This window comes from Crocuta crocuta, unplaced genomic scaffold (assembly GCF_008692635.1).
Source record: "Crocuta crocuta isolate KB4526 unplaced genomic scaffold, BGI_CrCroc_1.0 scaffold83, whole genome shotgun sequence".
NCBI classification, from domain to species: domain Eukaryota; kingdom Metazoa; phylum Chordata; class Mammalia; order Carnivora; family Hyaenidae; genus Crocuta; species Crocuta crocuta.
Window position 1 is genome coordinate 3,075,370 of NW_027529638.1, and position 22,272 is coordinate 3,097,641.

Below are 22,272 nucleotides of genomic sequence, written 5' to 3' on the forward strand. Positions count from 1 at the left end.
GCTACAACAGGTATGGAATCCCCAGTTGAACACTTCGGTGTTTCAGAGAGTCATAGATGGCATTTAGATGCTCATATGAGGGATGTAAGTTGATTGGCAACATGACAATAGGGAAAGTAGCCTCTACAACTGTTTCTGTCAGAGCTCTTCCTTGAGGAACAAGCCTCTCCGACTTTTTAGTTAAAATCTAAAGCCAGGTGGGACAAGATCACTTATTCTAACAGCTATTAATCATTCATAAGTGCATATTATTTCTAAATCCCAAAATCTAGCACAATTTATTTTGTAAAAGAGAGAGAGAGAAAGCAATTCCATTTTCAAGTTTCATATATGTACTTGTGTGAACTGAAGTTGATGATAGCCGAGGAAACCCATTCATTACATATTATGAGGTTTCCTTTTTGAGAATGGTATGTCTTACCTTTTTCTTTCCTTTTGTTCTTAGTTTAAACCAAAGAGAAAGGGTTATCTATGGTGCATTTCAGATCAAACTTGCCCTTTAACAAGAGATTTTAAAATCAGAAGTTAGGGAGCAGTCTTTGACAAATTTAATTATTTTATTCAACAATTTGTAATCATTTATTATGTAAATGAGGCATAGATGTTATGGGGATGTGGAGAAGATAGAAGGTTTGCCAGATTTAAAATTTAATGAGAGAGAATATCACACCCAAAGCTATGTAATAATGTACTGTGTGTATACATTAAAATATCATCAGACCAAACAGAGATTTCAACTGCAGTGATTTGTTTGTGCATAAAGTTTGAGAATCATTTTTCTAAGAAAGTGAGATATCATGGTATTTCTAGATTATATCAGATCATGGATTTGACTTTCTGACAGTTAAAATACTTTCCCCAAATAAGCAAAGATTTATTGCCATTAATAGGATATGTTTTTCTCAGTGGTAGAATTTTTCCCAATGGTAAAATTTCTAATAGGCTTGATAGGAACACAAGCCAGACTAGAATTCAATACCATCTACAGATAATCTTCATGCTAGTGGTATCTGATTCAGTGTCAGATAAATGGTCCAACAAAGAACTTAGTAAAGAAAGATGGCTGTATGAATGAGAGATTGTGGAAGCCATCAGGATAGTTATATACCATAAAGATTGATCTGACAGAGGGGTGCCTGGGTGGCTTAGTCAGTTAAGCATCGTACTTTTGATTTCAGCTCTGATCACAATCTCAGGTTTGTGTGCCTCCACCCCCCACCCTGTCAGGCTTCAAGCTGAGCATGGACCCTGTGTAAGATTCTCTCTCCCTTTCTCTCACTCTGCCCCTCCCGTGCTTGCTCTCTTTCTCAATAAGGAAAAGAAAGAAAGAAAGAAAGAAAGAAAGAAAGAAAGAAAGAAAGAAAGAAAGAAAGAGAGAGAGAGAGAAAGAGAGAAAGAGAGAGAGAAAGAGAGAAAGAAAAAAGAAAGGAAAGGAAAGGAAAAGAAAGGGGAAAAGAAAAGAAAAGAAAAGAAAAGAAAAGAAAAGAAAAGAAAAGAAAAGAAAAGAAAAGAAAAGATCTGACAGAAGGCAAAGGAGAGAACTACCCAGGTGGAGAAGAGTGTAGGCAAAGCCTTGAAGACATGACTGCCCAAAGGATATAGGCGAAAGTGTGCCATGGTGACATGGAATGGAGGCTAGGGAGGGATTAGGAATTAGAATTTTGGATTTGAGGAACAGCACGACATTAAAAAAAAAAAAATTAATGTTTCTTTTATTTTTAAGAGAGAGGGAGAGACAGAGCATGAGCCGGGAAGGGGCAGAGGGAGAGGGAGACACAGAATCCAAAGCAGGCTCCAGGCTCCGAGCTGTTAGCACAGAGCCTGACGCGGGGCTTGAACCCAGGAACCCTGTGATTGTGACCTGAATGGAAATTAGACGCTTAACCAGCCGAGCCACGCAGGCGCCCAGCATAACATTTATAATCCATAGAACGTATATGCACATACATACGTGTAACGCCTTCATTTATTTACATCTCTAATGAAGAAAGTAGACTAAGTTGTTGATTTGCTAATACATCAGGAATAAGTAGGGCACTTGTTAACATAATAGCTTTCTAGACCCACTCCCTATGTGACAACTGCTGGGAGTGGTGTCTAGAATCTTACTTGGAAATTGTTAGAATTTACTGAACTCTTTCAACTTTGATATTTTAAGATTTTATGTTTAGGAAACCATCAGCAGTTTCTGTAACTGAAAATTTAACACAATTTTGATGGGATTAAAAAAGAAAGTTGAGGCAGGTTTATAAAATAACCAAGCTAAAGAGCATGTGATTCTTGGGGCACCTGGGCAGCTCAGTTGATTAAGCGCTAGACTTCAAGTCATGATGTCATGATTCATGAATTCGAGCTCAGCGTAGGGCTCTCTGCTCTCAGCACAGAGCCCACTTCAGATCCTCTGTCTCCTTCTCTCTGCCCTGCACGTGTGTATTCTCTCTCTCTCTCTCTTTCTCAAAAATAAACATTTAAAAAAATTTGTAAGAGCATATGACTCCTGATCTTGGGGTCGAGAGTTTGAGCCCCATGTTGGGTATAGAGATTACTAAAATAGTAAATAAACTTAAAAAAATACATGCTAAAGGGGTTGTATGTATTTTAGATACTATAGAAAACCAAATTCTGTTAGACGTTCTTTCATTCTTAGCATATTTTTTATATAAATATATAAAGTCAGGTTGACTACTGTTTAAGATGGAAGAAAAGAACATAACAAAAATTAAGTTGTTTATTTTGGATACTATTGGAATTAATTATTTGTCCAACCTGTGCATGTATATATATATATGTAAATATATATGTGTGCATACATATATACGTATATATATGCATGATATATATATATATATCATACATATATACATAGTACTTTACATGCCATCTGAAGCTTCTTAAAAAATTTTATTTCAGTACATTGGGTTGTAAAGTTTTTTTGAAGCCACTCAGCATGTATCATCTACATAATATAGTATCTATATATTTCCTCAAGACTTTTTAAGAGAAAATATATATATAACAATGTTATCAAGTGCTTCATAAACCATATTTTCCAAAGCTAGACATGATTTTGTCAGTGAAAATGTGATTTAATGAGTGCTGTCTTCAAACGACATTCTCTAGTGGATGTCATGGAGATATGCAAATGAAGTTAAAGACATTGTCCTCATTCTCAGGAAATTTACAATATAATAGGGGAACAAAATGCAGATGAAAAGATATAACAACACATGCAAAGATGACATGAAAACAGGTACAAATTAATGGAACACAAAACGTCAGCCATAAGAGAAACGGAATAATGGAATGATCAGTGTGGAGTAGAAGTATTCAAGTGGACTTGATGAAGAAGATTTCTTTTAACTGGATGTCTGATAGAAGCACACACATGGATGAAGAAATGAATAGTAGGAAGGATATTCTATTCAGAGAGCATGGCAAGACCTCTGGAGAACAAAGGGTTAGAAGAAAGAGCAAGGAATTTAATACGATTGCTTCAAGACATAAAACTAGAGCCCAAATAAAAATGTGATACATAACACCCTTTTATTCTGTTTAGAGTGGGCCCTTATTCATCAGCTCACGTCTTTTCCATTTTGTGTAAGATGAGGAGGATGGTATCAAGGATTCCATGGAGTTTTCGTTGTTTCAACATTAAATGAAAACAAGTGGGTGAAAGATGAAAACACTGATAAAGTTTTGGAAAAAAGAACAAGAACTGGAATTTGACCAAAGATGAGTACTTTAGCAAGTTTAATGTCTATTCATGATATCTAAAAAATGTAGCTGCATTTCTCTTGCTCTTACAATTGGACCAATTATACCTTACTTTTTAATTTAGTTTTTTGCATTGGTCTGTTATGTGCCTATCTCCGGTTTTCCCCAAAGATTCCAGCAGACCTAGCAAAATAATGTTTTTTCCCAATTTTCTAATACTTCAAAGAATCTGTCCTGGAGACGTCAGTCCAGTTTCCTCATTCTCCTGCTCCAATGCAGACTGGCTGCTCTCAAGAGCTGGTACACAACCACCTTCCTGCTAATTCCATGTACAGCCTCTTCCTCTCTTTTCAAGATTCTGCTTCTTCCTTTTTCTTGGTCTACTCTTTCATTTCAGTGGAACATATCTTCCGGTCCGTTCCTGGGGGATGGGGGAAAGAGACTCTGAAAGTCTGCAAATACCTTTACCCTCACACTTAGCTGAGTGGGAATTTATGTTTCTTTGTTTGGGAGCATCTGACACTATTTTCTTTATATTTCAGTTTTGCTCTTTGAAGTGTCTCACGCCATTATTATTCTTGATCTTTTATGTCATGATCTGTTTTAACTTCAAGAAGACTTTGGGATTTTTTTTTCTTTATTCTTATTCTGAAAGTTTATGATGATATGCCATGATATGGTCTTTCATTATGTTAGGCACTTTTCATGGGAAGAAATTCAGATTTCACCACTTCAGGATATTTGCTTTAGGGTCATTCAGAGTTTCCTATACACATTACTTCAGAAAGTCTAGGAATTAAAGAGAAAGCTAGGGATCCCATAGTTCAGTTTGAAGATATTCACTAACTACTATGTTTTCAACCCACACCTCACCCTTCTACTCAAATGACAGGTCTCCTTGTCCTGAATAAAACTCTCATCTCCTGAGATATGAGAAAGGGTTTATTGATATCCTCCATGATACCCGGTGCCTTCAATTGACGGATCTCTTATAGGTTCTGCATGGTGATTAGCTATATTCATAGGCCTCCAACTATAATTACTTAGATGGTAACTCAGCTAGTTCAGTTACTATTTCTCTCTCCCGTTTCCACCTTCCAAAAATTTATTGAAATTTCACCTGTGCTACTGTTCCATCTCCAATTATTTTGTCCTTTGTTTTAATATTTTTCTGACCTTGAACTAATTTGAGGGTTTTGGAAGAGAGAGGAAGAGAAGGTTAATATCTCAAGAAATACAGCAAAACAATGGAAAGGGCAAAAATAGCTAGATAACCTAGACACTTACCTATTTCTTCTTACGGTTTAAGTTGTAGTTCTTTGAGTTTTGTGTCCTTATTAGTTTCCAACTATGAAAGCTATTTTGAATTATGGGATTATAGAACTAGAAGAGGCCTTGGAAATTAATTTTATAGACGAGTTAGTGGCAGAAGCAGAAAGAATATTAGTTTAAGGACTCTCGTTAATGGCATTATACACATTAGCATATAATGCTTCGTGGAGTTAACTGAAGGAATGCATGGGTCATAATGCTGATATGTTTGAGAAATTTAATTGCCTGAGCAGAATTTGAAAGCAAATGAGATTATATATAACCAAGGACTATTAGCCTTAACTGTACCTGGAGTAATTTCAAACCCATTTAGCGCAGAAAATAACTTTATAATACACATTCAGCAAATAACTCAAAATAAGATGAATATATAAATCAGGCTGAAAGCTAGGTTGCTATAACCAGCAGGCCCCAAAATACAGGGATTTGAAGAACATAGAAGTTCACTTTTCTCTTTCATCACAGTCATGGCTGAGCACACCAAGTCGGTGAAGTGGTTTTGTTTCACACGGTCATTCAGGAACCCATTTCCTTCCCTCTTCGAGTTGTGCCATTCCCAAACACAAAATCAGAGGCTAATATCACATTTCAGCTCAGAGACAGGGAAACAAAATATGAGAAAGCATGCATTCAATGTTTTAAGGCCAAGATCCATAAGTGACACATGTCCTTCTGCTCACAATGCTGAGAATCGAGCCGCAAAGTGAAACTTAGCTGCAAACAGGGCTGGGGAATGAGGCCTGTGGCTAAGAAGCCATGTAAGGATGGGTTCATGCTGCAGAAGAGGCAAGAAGGGACTGTGGGTGGCAACTGGCTTCCTCTGACTCAGTGAGATACTAGACCACAAACAAATATACCAATTAGATAAAATAAATTATCAGAAAGCAGCCTTTACATAGCCTTACCTTTCCTCCCTCTCCATAGGCTGGTAAGGAAGGAAATTAAAAGGAAGGAAGTGGCTACAAGATCTCAAATTTATAGCCTTTGCTTACAATGCAAATTTCTTCTTCAGAGTCCCTAGGTAGCTCAGTTGGTTAAACATCTGACTGCAGCTCAGGTCATTACCTCACAGCTTGTGAGTTTGAGCCCTGCGTTGGGCTCTGTGCTGACAGCTCAGAGCCTGGAGCTTGCTTTGGATTGTGTCTCCCTCTCCCTGTCCCTCCCCAACACTTACTTTCTCTCTATCTCTCTCAAAAATAAATAAAACATTAAAAATTTTTTAAATAATGAAAATTTCTCCTAGTCTGAAATACAGCCCTATATTTTCCAATACACAAATTTTCTATAAATCATAATCCAAGAAAAAACAATATCTTTGTTAAATGATAAGGTTGTGGAGATGAGGAGAGGAAGAGAAAAGGGACTCGAATGGCAGATAAAGCTAACAAACAACAACAAAAAGCCACAGACCAAACACTTATGCGCCCTATCACAAAGAGCAGGGAGCAGAGATGGCATCACACAGAGCAGAGATGATATAATAAGAGCTGACAGAATCCAGGAATAAACTGAAAGAATATCACAGAGACAAAGACAACCTGGAAATATCACCAGAGAATAGGCACTCCTAACAGTTCAGTAGAGGGTATAGAGGACTGGAGTGGGAAAACTAAATATAAAAAGTAAAGAGGACTACAGAAAGAGGGAACAGAAGGAGGAGAGGGAGGAGAGGAAGGGAGAGATCAAGGGGAGGGAAAAGAAAACTTTATCTACTGATTGAAAGGGCACATCATATTCCAGCAGGAAAAATTACCAGACTTGAAACATAAGGAAATATTTATTCTGACATGTCAGCATTCGTTAACACCAAGTCACTCATAAATAAGTTAGTCATATGATGTAACTCCCAACCTTTTCTGATTAAAGACAATGTTATTAAAAATTATGCCTGGACAACAGGCATAAATTGAGACTATCTCACAAAAGCCAGTAAAGGAGAAAACAAAATCAGACTCATGCTTCAACGCCACCTAAGGAAAAAAAATGCGCCTGGCCATTCTGTCATGCAAGTATAAAAACAAACAATTTTGACAAAGAAAAAAAACAGTTAGTTAAGAGCCTCATCCAAGTAAGAGATAAATGAGGAAAATATGATCATGAATAGTAATTGCATATAACAACAGGATCACGACGTGGTTGCTCTAACACAGATGTGGGGTTATGGTTATAGAACCAAGTGAAAATGGAATAAGCAATATGGAAATGACATGCCCTACAACAAATGATGAAGTGAGGCAGTTGAGAATTTGGGGGAAAAAATCAAAACACACAGACAGCCTCATCTTATATAGATGTTTAAAATGTATCACCTTAAGTTCAAGGATAATATAATACAGCCACAAGAACATGTAACAGTAAAAGTAAAACACTAAGAAAGATCTCATAATCAATCAAAATTGAGTGGGAAAAGGTATGGGGAAAAGAATGGGAAGGAAAAGGAAATACCTAATTTGATTATTACTCATAGAAGGAAGTTAATAGATACTGTCTAAAGTAGTAAGAGTATAATGTAAAGTAATGGTTACAAATGTAACAAATAGAACACAAACGGCAAACCTTCAACATACACACACAATCAAAACAATGAAAACGGAGGAGCCTTCCTGGCTAGTCTGTTGAGCATCTGACTCTGGATTTCAGCTCAAGTCATGATTCCAGGGTCGTGAGATTGAGCCCTGAGTCAGGCTCCATATTGAGCATGGAGCTTGCTTAAGATTCTCTCCCTCTGTCCTTCTGCCCCTCTCCCCCATTTTCCCTCTCTCTCTCTAAAATAAAAAAATAAAATAAATGAAAATAATGAAAGTAAGCCAAAAAATGTAAAGCCATGAAATATTTTGAAGTATAATGTAAAGTTTTAAAAGTATGACTCAAAAATGCCTGTCATGTTAACAAAAGTCTAAATTAACCTATTAAAGAAGAAAAATGAGTGCTCGCTTCGGCAGCACATGTACTAAAGGAAGAAAAATGCTTTTTTTTTTTTTTTTTTTGCTTCTGAGTTTGTATTTTCCACTTTGGGTCATTCTTCAATTACAAGTTTTTTAAAAAATAGTCTTACAAAGACAGTATGGACACACCATGCTAGGAACTATATAACATGGCAGGTGAAAGTACGTGTATGTGCTTCTGTTTGTGTGTCTTTCTGTGGACACAAAAGGCCATGCTATGCATGTGATATGACTTTTTTTATTATTGCTTTCTGCACACCATTAAATCTCACTTTAGAACCACATATATCTTTATGTTTGAGGAAGACTTAGTTGGTTTGATATATAAAATGTCTGAATATATTTTAAAATGAACCATTTTGTATACTCCACATTTTTATCCAGTCATTTAAATCAATGAGCTACATATTCCAAGACAAGGTAGAGTTACTTATTGGTCATGGGTAAAACTTTGGCAATAAGCTCTTTCAGGAAGTGGTTATAAAGGTTGGGAATCCTCAACCCGTATTGGACTTGAATGGTTAGCCCTTAGTATCATTATGCCGATTTTCATCATGGGAATCATCTTGACCCATCATCCTTCTTTAAATCTTGAAGATTAGTTCTCACAGGTAATTGAGCTCAGTCAAATGGTCCTGACTTCAGGTCTTTAAGGGAGGCCAGCTTATTAATGTGAAATATCAAAGCAAAAATTCTAAGCATTTCCCTCTTCTTTAAGTTTTTATTTAAACTCCAGTTAGTTAATCTACAGCATAATATTAGTTTCAGGTGTATAATATAATGATTCAACACTTCCATACAATATAATATACATATAATATAATGATACAACACTTCCAGTGCTCATCACAACAAATGGCTTCCTTAATCCCCATCCCCTATTTAACCCATCCCCTCCCACCTCCCCTCTGGTAACCATGTTTGTTCTCTATAGTTAAGAATCTGCTTCTTGGGTTCCCTCTCTCTACCACCCTGAATATACCAGATCTTGTCAGATCTTGGAAGCTAAACAGGGTTGAGGCTGGTTAGTACGTGGATGGGAGACCCAGCGTTTCTAAAGAAGCTTAGCTACATGAATGCATCTTGGAGAGGCTCTAAGTTAATTTGCTCTGAGCATTTATTTCTTTTCCGTTAAGAAAGTTGGGACAATGCCATATGGGTGGTAAAATGAGTTTTTTGCTTAATGGATCACTGATCTTTCATGGTCTTTTCAAACCCACTGCACCAACTTTTCAAAAACAGGTTCTCAAAACATTGGCATACAAACGCAGATGTGAACCTTCAGAAGTTCACAAAAATGCAGAATTTCATGCCTATAACGACGCACAAAACAGAGGGAATGTAAGCCGAAAATTGGAATTTGTGTACAGGGTCTATTTTATCCAGAGCATCGTTTCCATGTTGCAATTATTTTTTCAACAAGTTTTCATTCTGAGGAAAGAAGTAATAAAGTTGCCTCATATTAACATGTTTTGGCCCATGTTTACCATGTTAAAGAGTAGTATTTTATGGTTTTCTTAAAGAATATATAAATAGCAAGGTGATCAGTATGAACAATTTAACCATATCATATGATGTTTTTCCTGTCATTGATAAAATTATGAGTATGCTAATAAAAAATCATTACATATTGACTTTTTTATTAGATTAGCAATAACTTTTTAATCATGAAATTTACAAGGTTTTCTACTCTCTACTCATATTTTATACTTGTACTTTCTGGAATTTTAAAATAATTATTTTATTATTTTATTTTGAGAGAGAGAGAGAGAGAGAGAGAGCATGTGTGCGTGCGCATGCACGAATGTAGGATGATCAGAGAGAGAGGAAGAGAATCCCAAGCAGGCTCTGCATTGCCATCACAGAGCCTGATGTGGGGCTCGAATTCACAAATGGTAAGATCATAACTGCACCCATATTAAGAGCTAGAGGCTCATCCTACTGAGCCACCCAGGCACCTCTCAAATGATTTTTTACATTTTTTAATGTTTAATTATTTTTTGAGAGAGAGACAATAGAGTGCAAGTCGGGGGCAAGGGAGGGGGTGGTCAGAGAGAGAGGGAAACACAGAATCTGAAGCAGGCTCCAAGCTCTGAGCTGTCAGCACAGAGCCCGATGTATGGCTTAAACTCACAAACTGTGAGTTCAGACCTGAGCCGAAGTCAGACACTCAACTGACTGAGCCACCCAGGGGCCCCTCAAATAATCATTTTTTTGTCTCATTTATTTCTCACACAGTCTTGTAAGGCCCACAGAGCCAATATTATTTTCTCCATTTACAAGTGAGTAAGGGGAGTCTCTCAATGCTCAGAAGATAAAAAGCAAATTCCTGGAGTCCCTACCACTAATCTGGGAGCTTTTTCCTAAGTTTTGTCTCTCTCAGAGCTCATGAACTTGGTACCATCTATCCAGAAAGTTAATACATAGTACAAGTTTGAAACAATCCTTAGATCCCTTGGGACAAAGTAGCTGAGAAGAAAAGCAAAATAAAGCATTGTTCCTGTTCAGGAAGAAATTGAGTACTGAAGAAGCTTTGAAACACAGACTCTCACAAACAGAATCATTTATACCCTTGCCATGATTGGTATCCAGGTTACTTCTTGCTAAAAATCCACAGAGGCCGAATCATTGCAGACTCACTGAGGGCTGCAGCATTCTTTGGCTGTTAACGTTGTGTAGAAGGTTCAGTGAAAGATATAACAAGCAACAAAGTTGTATCTACACATGTAATATATAGGCGGTTGCTGAGATTTTCTTGCAGATATTGGAATACATATATTAAAACTGGTATATGAATTGCAATTACTACCTACCAAAGATTTGTTGTGAATTTGCTTATTTTCTGTTCCAATTCCAATTTCAACTTGAGAATCTTCAGTAAGATTTTTCTGCCAAACTATTTTGTATTTGAGTAACAATTCTGTATTTCTTCACTTTTACTTTTTATATTGACTTCCTATTTAAAAATGTCTTTAAGGGGCACCTGGGTGGTTCAGCTGGTTAAGCGCCCAACTTCAGCTCACGGTTCATGAGTTCAAGCCCCACATCCAGCTCTGTGCTGATAGCTCAGAGCCTGGAACCTCTTTGGACTCTGTGTCTCTGTCTCTCTCTGCCCCTTTCCCACTCACACTTTGTTTCTCTCTCTCTCAAAAATAAATAAAAACAATAAAAAAAGTTAAAAATTAAAAACTGGCTTCAAGTTTATTATACTGTTCAATTTAGGGTAACAGGGTGTCTATTAAGGTGAAGATTATATCAAGTGCTAGGTGAAAATTTTTTAATTTAGGGCAGCCTCTCCGATGTCTAAGGATGAGAACTGTGGGTCACATTTGACCAGATCTTCTTTGTTTTGGGTTGAGTCATTTGAATGGCACCACTGAATTATGCAAATACAATGTGACCACTACATTTTGTCTTCCAGGTGGGTTGTAACCAGACTGTTTGTTTACTTAGTGTTTTAGCCAAAGCCTTCTCAGTAGAGCTGGTTATGAGGAAGAGGCAAATGAATTTGTGAGAGGAAGTTTCAGGATCCAGGGGTGGGTGGGTTGAGGGAGGGAATGGAACTTTTACTGAACCTTCTCAAAATTCAGAGTTGAGGAGTCTCGCTGGTTTAGAGTAAACCACAGTGGCACACAGTATGGCTGAGCTGTAGGATCCATGGAAGACGCAAGTAAAATAAATTTACCCTGAGAAAAGCAGGGTCTTAGGCCAAAGACTGGAGTTCCATAAAATGGCCAAAGATTTTGTCAAGAAAAAGTGTCACAGGAAGAGTTTCTGGAGTTTCCCCTGGACATAGAGCAGCATGGTGTCCAGGCATCAGAGAGCAATGGTGAGTGTGGGAACGTGACATGGGTAGAACTATCATGTTGAAGTTCCATGTGACAACAACAACATGAGAATTTCTGGATCAGCAAGGGCCGCTCAACTGCAGTGGACCAACATCTGTTCAAACACATCTTTAACAGTGACCATTCCATGACAGGAAGAAATGAAAGCAGGAGAAGACCCATGAGACTACAGCATTTTTCGTGCATGGCATTTGGAAGAAGACTGACCCCTGACTGACTGAGAAAATGGCCTTGGGATACTTGGACAATTCAAAAGGAAAGAGAGCTTCAAGAAAAACTCTTGAATTGGTCCACAGGGGCCAATTAGTTACTAACACTTAAAAATAAGAATTTTCACATAAAATTCTCTTGGAGGAAAAAAAGTGCTCTTGAAAAAAAAAATCTGCAGATCCTGCAACATGGAGCTCACATTCTGGTTATAAATTCCAGAGAGAGGTAAATACCAGCTGCCTTCCTTCATTGTGGTATGTATACCCTAGGTCACCACACCCTGTTTCACTCCTGACTCTCGGGCAGAGTGACACTTGCCATTTTCATCACAAGCTGTGCTTTTTATCATCACACAAGTCCTGGTTCTTGCACCCACTCCACTTATTTATGATATTTGGCTAGCACTTGAGCCAAAGAGTTCTGTCCTTATCTCTGTCCTTTGAATGATATTTGCAATCTCAGTTTCTAATGCATATTTCCTAGTTCCCATCAGCAGAATGCCCTGCAGAATGAAGCCCAGCTGGTTTGTTCTCCATTCTAGTCCTATACTCTCTTCCACTCCAGGTCACAATTGTTGCGATTGGTTAACTAATAAATAAGTGATCCAGTGATTTTGAATGCTCCCCCCAAAATTCTGCAGAAACTACAAAGCTGAACAATATAAAAAGTGACTAGAGAAGACCAGGAAAAAGAGTTGCAAGTCTTTGCTTCAATTAAACACAGACTCTTGCTTCCTTTCCTTGACTGTGTTCTGAATATGGGAGAGGACCCAAGAAACATTAATAATAGTAGTTGAAAATTTAACATGTTATTCTGATGAAAAGCAAAGCTTTTCTTTAAGAACGTGTGACTTCAGATTGGAGGGGATTAAGGAGATGTGAGAACTAAATACAATGTGGGATCCTAGAATAGACTGTTGGAACAGAGAAAGTGTACTGATGGAGAAAATGAGGAAATTTGAATAAGGTTTTTAGTTTAGTTAACACTAGTACTTCCTGGTTTAGATCACTGTACTATGTTTATGTATGATGTTACCATTAAGGGAAGCTGAGCAAAGATTATATAGAAACTACGATATTTTTGTACCTTTGTCTGAAATTATTTCAAGGTAAAGTATTTTAAAAATTTTAAGGAGACTATGCAGTTTCTCTTTTGATGTATTTTTAAAAATGTATATCTGTGTTCTGGAAAAGAGTAAATATGTAAAAAACTAACCCTTAAATAGCACTGCAATAGATAGGAAAAGACACCTCTACCTTTGTATAGAAATCCGCCTTCATATATCATTCCCATGGCATGCACTCCGCCAACAGGTGTTAAATTGCCCATGGATTGACTGTCTGCCTGGATTTCTAAATAGCCCTATAGCCTAACCACATGGTGGATGATTGTATTTCTCCATTTTAGTCTTCTGTTATTGACTATTTGCTTGAACCAAGCCCAAATATGGCTTGTAGTTCTTGAACATTGTGCACCGTATGTTCTACAGTAACTCCTGTTGTGGGTCAGTTGCTCAAACACCTCTCATCCTGATACAAGGCTCTAGCTGAGTCTGGCTGGTTTCATGCACATGACACTCTGAGGGCTACTACTTTCTCCCTCGGAGTCTCCACACCATGGTTAGTCAAATCTCTTTGCTACCAACATTGCTATCTGTATGCCCTAAGTCTTCATTCACTCAACAAAAACTTTTGAGTGTCTATTATGCATGATACACGCTAGAATAAGCAGAAGCAATGNCTGTATGCCCTAAGTCTTCATTCACTCAACAAAAACTTATTGAGTGTCTATTATGCATGATACACGCTAGAATAAGCAGAAGCAATGAGAATACAGAACAAAAGCATGAGAGACATTGATCTTATTTTTATGGGGCACGCACCTATACTTGGTGTGTGTCCTTTGTGAATAAACAGTAGACTATTTTTTCTCTCTTTCTTTCTTCCTTCTTTCCTTCCTTCCTTTTCTCCTTTCATTTCAGATTTTAAACAATAATTTCCCTATTTACTAAAAATATTTTTAAAAGTTTATTTCAGGGGCGCCTGGGTGGCTTAGTCGGTTAAGCGTCCGACTTTCGCTTAGGTCATGATCTCGCGGTTGGTGGGTTCGAGCCCCGCGTCGGGCTCTGTGCTGACTGCCAGCTCAGAGCCTGGAGCCTATTTCAGAGTCTGCGTCTCCCTCTCTCTCTGACTCTCCCCTGCTCACGCTGTCTCTCTCTCTCGCCTAGAAATAAATAAAAATATTTTTTTAAAAAAAGTTTATTTCAAATCATCACGTTATTGTGTAAAAGAATCCCAGTTGTCAACTTAGCTATATTAGCATCTACAAATTTTGTTCTTGAAAAATATTTCATGGTCAACAAGTGTCATTTTCCATATTTTGCCATCTAAAACTAAGATTTGTATATTTATGAGTAGAGATGCAAAGATTTGGAGGCCTTGAGCCTTGCTCTTTTCAACAGCCTGCTTCCATGGCAACAGAACCGATTAGAAGTAACCTTGTCACCACAACCGTAGGTCCAAATAATTTTACAGAAAAGATAAAAAGGTATGCGGCAACTCTATCTTGCTCCATTTTTTACATACAGTAATTTCTCAGAAATATGATCAGCATTTGAGACAAGTGATTAAAAATTAAAAAGCCCTGAGAGAGAGAGAAAGTCTATTCATAACAAGGATTTTGAAAGCTTAATGAAAGGTGGAAGAAAACATTTTTTGCACAGTGAACAATTGATTCAAAGTTTAAGATGTGAAGATTTAGATCATCATTGGGAGGCTAACATGTTCACCATAAGAGTTTGTACTTTGAGGTCCTCGAAGAGCAAAAACAGAAGTTTGTCCATTCAGGTTGAAGAAATCCTATATTAATAGTGTCATTTGTTACTTGGACCACAAAATGAAACATAAGTGCAAATATTTCCTTATGTTTTTTGAACTTTGAATGTCAGAACACTTTTTCCAAAACCATTGCACTAACTTACTGACAGCAAACAGAATCAAATTATTTGGCCAATGTACCCCCTTCAGAGAGAAGGAAAGAATAATTTCTGTNTGTACTTTGAGGTCCTCGAAGAGCAAAAACAGAAGTTCGTCCATTCAGGTTGAAGAAATCCTATATTAATAGTGTCATTTGTTACTTGGACCACAAAATGAAACATAAGTGCAAATATTTCCTTATGTTTTTTGAACTTTGAATGTCAGAACACTTTTTCCAAAACCATTGCACTAACTTACTGACAGCAAACAGAATCAAATTATTTGGCCAATGTACCCCCTTCAGAGAGAAGGAAAGAATAATTTCTGTCAAAGATAATAGACACAGTCTTATCACTTGATATTCAATTTTTAAATTTATTTTTAATTTAAATAGTGCTTAAGTATATATGCAATCAACATCGAATACTGTCTTATGTCTATAGCAACTTATGTACACATATGCAAATTGTGTATTGTTTCTTATTTTGAAATATTTGTATTTATTTTATGGAGTCTGTAGGACTCTAATTTTATTATGTGAATTTCAAAACACATGAACAAAATTAAAGTAGTTCCAATTAATCTGTAACAAACAAATATTCATTTAACACTTATTGTGTAGTAGGTACAAACCTGGGGAAGATGCAAAGACAAGAGAAAGCTAACCTCATCTCTTCCTGCATATCTGGGGAAGATGCCCTTGTAACACAAAAATAAGGAGGATAATAAGGGGTAATGAGCAGAGTGAATAAGTACATAGACTTAGGATTTAAAATTAGAGTATGAGGATTTACATTTACATTTACAACACTAGAACCAAAGTCGCAGCATTTTTAAACTTGCGCCAGCAGCCCATTCATGTTAACAAACTTTTAGTGCGAAAATCTGTTTGTATTGTCACTTTTTAAAATTAAATGTCTTCCCCCACCAGAATGCAAGCTCTAGAAGCACAGAGACTGTTTTTGTGTCTAACTTATCATAATAACTGGCAAATAGTATATATGCCACAAATAATTGTAGACTGGCTGAGGAGAATAAGCCAAGTGCAGAGCTACTTTTTTGTTAAATTTCTGTTAATTTTTAAAACTTTCACTTTGACATAATAGTAAACTTACAAAAAAGTTGCAAAAGTAAGACAAAAAAATCCCTGTATCCCTTTTACCCATTATTCATAAATGTTATATAACCACAGGACTCACAAAATCAAGAAATTAGTGTTAGAAATTAGCTTTAATATTAGCTAAAACTACAGTCTAATTGATAGAACTCATTCAAATTTTGTCTATTTACCTACAAATGTTCTTTTTCTCATTCAGGGTCTAATCCACCAGTACATGATGCATTTAGCTGTCATATCACTTCATTCTCTGGTAATTTGGAACAGTTCATTGGTCTTTCCTTGTCTTTCACTAACTTTACACTTGTAAGAATGCCAGCCAGTTGTTTCTTAGAATGTTACTCATTTGGGATTTCCCTGATGTTTTCTCATGATTAAATTCAGATTATTCATTGTTGGTAAGAATATCACAGGAGTGATGTTGTGTCCTTCTCAGTGCATCGTATCAGGAGGGGTGTAATATCATCTTGTCCTATCATGGGTGACATTAATTTTTACTGAGTGCTAAAGATAGAGAACAGCTATTTTTTTTATGTTTATTTATATTTGAGAGAGAGCATGAGTGGGAGAGGGGCAGAGAGAGAGGGGGACAGAGGATCTGAAGTAGGTTCTACAATGACAGCCATAAGCCCGATGTGAGGTTCACACTCAAGAACCATAGGATCATGACCTGAGCCGAAGTCAGTGGCTCAGCCAACTGAGTCACCCAGCGCCAAGAACAGCTATTTTTAAATCTTATTCCAGCAGCATTGGAGAGTCTTTCCTAGACCCAGAGACATGCTGTACTTAATTTTTCAGATCCCTCAACTAACCTTTAAAGTCCTGTGTTTGGTGTCAGGGAATGGCAAAATAATAAATAAATAAATAAATAAATACACATACACATACATACGGTGCTTGCCATAGGGCGATAGACTCAGAAATATTTGCAACAAACTGTGAAAAGTACAATGTCAAAAATCTAAGATGATATGGGAGTAAAGAGAAAAGTATTTGTGCCTTGATAGGAAAAATGATCAAGGAACTTATCACAAAAGTGGCGACAATTTAAGAAGGGTCGTGTAGGACAAATACACTTTTCCCCAGTGGAGGAAAGAATAGGAGTTGATGGACTCTGATAAGCAAGAACAAAGCAAGGTAATCATGAAAATATTTGCAGTAATCAAAGAATAATGAGAGATTTGATGTAGCAAATGCATCTGAGAGAGGGACTAAAACTAGATAGAGTGAAGCTAGGAGGTCTTTCATGCAATAATTATAAGTCTAGAGTTTACCGCATAGATGCTTAATGAAACTTTGAAAAAGTTTTTGTGGCAGGAGAATAAAAAGTTTTGGTGGTGGTTGCTGTTGTTGTTTTTAAGAAAGACAACTATGTTGACAACGGAGAAAGCAGTCTACAGTGGAAATGAATAGGTGTTACAGAATTTTTAAAATGTGGACCAGCTGTAATAGTCCTGGCAAAAGATGATGAGATCCTGACCTGGAAAAGAGGCACCCCAGAATGAAAGGCAAACCACAAATACATACATTTTCAAGGGAGAATTGCTGCTTCATTCAGAATCATCTCAGTCCCTGGAATTGGATTAATTGGATAAACTGGTGCCAAGAACTAACATAGTCTGATGGAGGTTGAAAATGTAAGAAAGAATCAAAAGTTACAAAATTGGACTTGAGTTGCTGTTAGCAAGAATTATTTAAAAATAGGCTTCCTGTAGAGAGAGCTGAATTTTTCTTCACTGACATAGAGATAGCAAATGACTCAGTGCATCAACGACATTATGCATAAAGATGAACAAATGAAGTCCTTCATTGTAAATGGTCTGAAGGAGTCACATAACTGGTCATAATATCCAGAAGCATCTATCAACTGAAATAGTCATATAAGATAATTAACAGTTATTCTTGTCTTCTTGAGTCTTCTCGACATTATTTATTAATAAATAAAGAAACAGCATACTTAAATTGCATTTTCATTTCCTAATAGTTAATGGATGCATACCCTTTTGGCTTTTCAAAAGATAAATTAGTAGCAAAAAAGCAAAAACGCAAGCAATCCATTCTGTTTTATGATATTCTGGGACTGCTTGTATTAGCGTCACCCAAATAATGGGGTAAATAATGTTATGGGAGAGATAGAAAGAGACAGAGAGAGAGAATAGAGAACCTGCCCTGCTAGCCTTGAGAAGTAAGCTATCCTGTTGTGAGGGGGCCTGACGAGAGGGCTGGGGGGCCAAGCACTGTGGGTGGCCCCTCGGAACTGAAAGCAGCCCCAGCCAACAGTAGGAAAATAGGGATGTCAGTCCCATGGGCGCAAGGATAAGAATCCTGTCAGCAACCTGAGGGAGCCTGGAGTGGACCTTTGCTTAGTTGAGCCTCTGATAAGACTGCAGCTCTGGTCAACTGGCGGGTTCCAGCTCGGTGAGACACTGGAGCAGAGACACCTGCAATGCTGTACCTGGACTCCTAAGCCATGGAAACTATGAAATAATATAAAATAATAGATATGTATTGTTCTAAGATATAAGCTTGTCATAATTTGTTATCCAGTAGAGAAAACTGATACCTGGAATTACAATATTGCTGTAACAAATCCCTAAAACAGCAGAGCGGCTTTGGAACTGGGCAGTGGGGGAGGCTGGGGGACTTTGAGGAGCATGCTAGGGGAAGCCTAACTCGCTGTGAACACGCTGTTAATAGAAATATGGACTTCGAGGACACTGCTGCAGAGGGCTCAGAGGAAGTGGTGAGCCATGTCATGTGCTACCTGTCATGAAAAAAAGAATTATCCAAAGGACAGGATCAAGAAACCAGAGGATGGAGCCAAGAGCCATGGAGGCCTGGAAACCCCAAGCCTTGAAGCCTAATGGAGGAACTCTGGCTGGAGGTTGGCCAGCTGGATTTGAGCCTCCTTCAACCAGTGACTCTTTTTACCTCCACTTCCCCTTTTTTTCCCTTTTTTTAACCAGAATGTCTTCAGCTGTTACCCTATGCTCATGCCACCATTGTATGTTTGGAGTGTCAGAAGCAGATAACTGGGTTATGTCTTTAGTTTCACAGTCCCACAGATGGAGAAGCGTTGTACCCCGAGAACTGTACTTAGTGGACCACACTTGGGAACTTCAACCATATCTGTACCCGATTTCCTTGGACTCTGAGCTAAAGCCATAATGGGATGAGATTCTTGAGAACTTTGGAAGAGAGTGAATGTATTTTAAATGTGAGAAGGACATGAATTATTGGCCAGAGGGCCAATTACAGCAGACAGGCCTGAGTCACCCACAATGTCGACATCCTGTAAATCACCTCTCCCTGAATGTAAATGGGACCCGTGGCTTGCTTCTAGCCAATAGGCTGTGACAGAGGTGATGGGGAAAAAGAGAGAAATCACCTTCAGATTTCTTCTATGTGCTTATCTAAGCAGAAAAAAGATAAAAACTCTCCTGTTCATTTGCTACTTATTTTGCCTTTTTTAAGCCCTCTAATTTTCCCTCTCTAAATTATGGAGCCATGATCTTTACTGTTTACATTCTCACCTTTACTTCCAAACTCTCTATAATAGGTTGTGTAATCTTTTGTTAGCATATATATCTCAACCTAGGGAAATTCCTATGTGTGAAGGTATCTACAGACTCAATTCAATAAAAAGGGTCATGTGACTTTAGCTCTTCACATTCTTATGCCAAGCCAGAGACCATCAAGACCTGGTAGCACATTCTACCTGATTCCATCTCATCTCTTCCTTTTCCCCTAAGCTACTAGAAAATCAGTTCAAAGTATTTTTAACTGAACCTCTATTCAGCTATATCTTTCATCTTATTGTTTAGTCTCCTTTATTTTCAAATACAGTCTATCACAATAGCCAAAGTATGGAAAGAGCCCAAATGTCCATCGATGGATGAATGGATAAAGAAGATGTGGTGTATATATTATGTGTAATGGAGTATTACTTGGCAATCAAAAAGAATGAAATCTTGCCATTTGCAACTACGTGGATGGAGCTAGCAAGTATTATGCTAAGCTAAATTAGTAAGACAGAGAAAGACAAATATCATATGACTTCACTCATGTGAGGAATTTAAGATACAAAACAGATAAACATAAGGGAAGGGAAGCAAGAATAATATAAAAACAGGGAAGGAGACAAAACATAAGAGACTCTTAAATAGAGAGAGCAGAGAGTTGCTGGAGGGATTGAGGAAGGGAGATGGGTAAGGGGTATCAAGGAATCTACTCCTGAAATCATTGGTGCATTTTATGCTAATTAACTTGGATGTAAACTAAACAATAAATAAGTTTTAAAAAGAAGTATCAAAAAAAAGAACTATCAAAATAAATAAATAAATAAACATACTCAAATATGGTCCATCAATGCTGTATCTTTTATCCCTGGCTTCCTTACAAGCATTCAGGCCCAGGCCCTGGGCCGATGTGAACTCACCAAAACTCTGAAGAAGAGAAAAACTGACTTTCTTCAAAAGAGGAGTATCTAGGGTACACAAAGACCCCACATATCTGTACAAAGGAAATGCCTGGATTAAGCACATATTAAAAGTAATTATAGCCAGAGGAGCACATTTTGATTTGGTGTACTCCAAAAATCCCTTCTAGAGCTTCTTTCATTGGCATAAGAGGTAAAAAAAAAGCAACCTTTGATTGAGCCACGTTTTGTGTTTCTCTTGTGCCACTTTTCATCTTTTCTATCGTTTGTCTTCCTCCACAGCAGTTTCATCCATCCTCCTTCGTTCCTCATTCAAAGATTTCTTTGCAAAATGCAAATAATAGCAACGTGATATACCTAATTCACCCAATTTTCCCATTCCAGAACCCAACTCTGTTCCTGCTTTTTAAATAGGCCTACATTCTGTATGTGAAATAAAGCGCAATCTCCATGCAAAATTCTGGGACTCCCACAAAAGCTTAGTAACCGTAAGCAGACCTGATATCCACCACTATTTTAGGGGCAAATCAAAAAGCTAGAGTAAAAAAGTAATTATTATTACTAAGCACCACTGTGGATAAGACCTTTGTTTATATAATTTGTATATTTGGAACATTAATAGTGAACATTATACCTAAGCACTAATTTACAAAGAAAACAAATCTATCAAAATCAGGTATAAATGCCAATAGTAATCCTAGATACTTTTATAGTCTATTACTATTATTTCAGATTTCTCAAAAAAACATTTACACTCAACATTACTCTGAAATAATGATAGTTATTATATCTACCAATAGATCTGATTATTTAGGGCGTTAATAAGAAGCACAGGGGCACCTGAGTGTCTCAGTCGGTTGGTTCAACATCTGACTCTTGGTTTTGGCTCAGGTCATGATCACATGGTTTTGTGGGTTTGAGCCCCGCATCAGGTTCCACATTGGCAGTGTAGAGCCTGCTTGGGATTCTCTGTCCTCCTCTCTCTCTGCACCTCCCCACTCACACTGTCTTGGTCTCTCTCAAAGTAAATAAATAAACTTAAAAAAAATAAAATACTATCACAAATATTTTGATAATTGTATTTCAATATAATAATTTTTCACTGTAATCTTGTATACTTTTCTTTATGCATAAATGCATTTTATGCATTATTCTAAAAAATATGGCTTCTCTTCACTGCCAAAGAAGGTGCTATCATCTGAGCAACTATGTCCCCCCAAAATCTATAGGTTGAAATAAATCCTATGCCCAGTGTGATAGTATCAGGGGGTAGGACCTTTGGCAGCAATTAGGTAATGAGGGTAAAGCCCTCATGAATGGAATCAGTACCTTGATAAAAGAGACCCCAGAGAGAATCCTTTCCACAATGTGAGGATACAATGGGAAGTCTGCAACCCAAAAGAGAGTCCTCACCCAACCACACTGTACTGTGATCTTTGACTTCCAGCCTCCAGAACTATGAGAAATAGATTTCTGTTGTTTATAGGCTACCTAGGCTTGGGTATTTTGATATAAAAGCCCAAATGGACAGAAAGGATCCCTGGCCATGGCACATACAAAATACATTAAGACACTCTGCTAAAATATCAGGTATGAAGTACAAAGAGGGAAAATGTTATTCTTATAATCAACTAATAAATTTATAAAAATATAGGGATCTTCAGGGCCTCCTGCGTGGCTCAGTCTGTTAAAC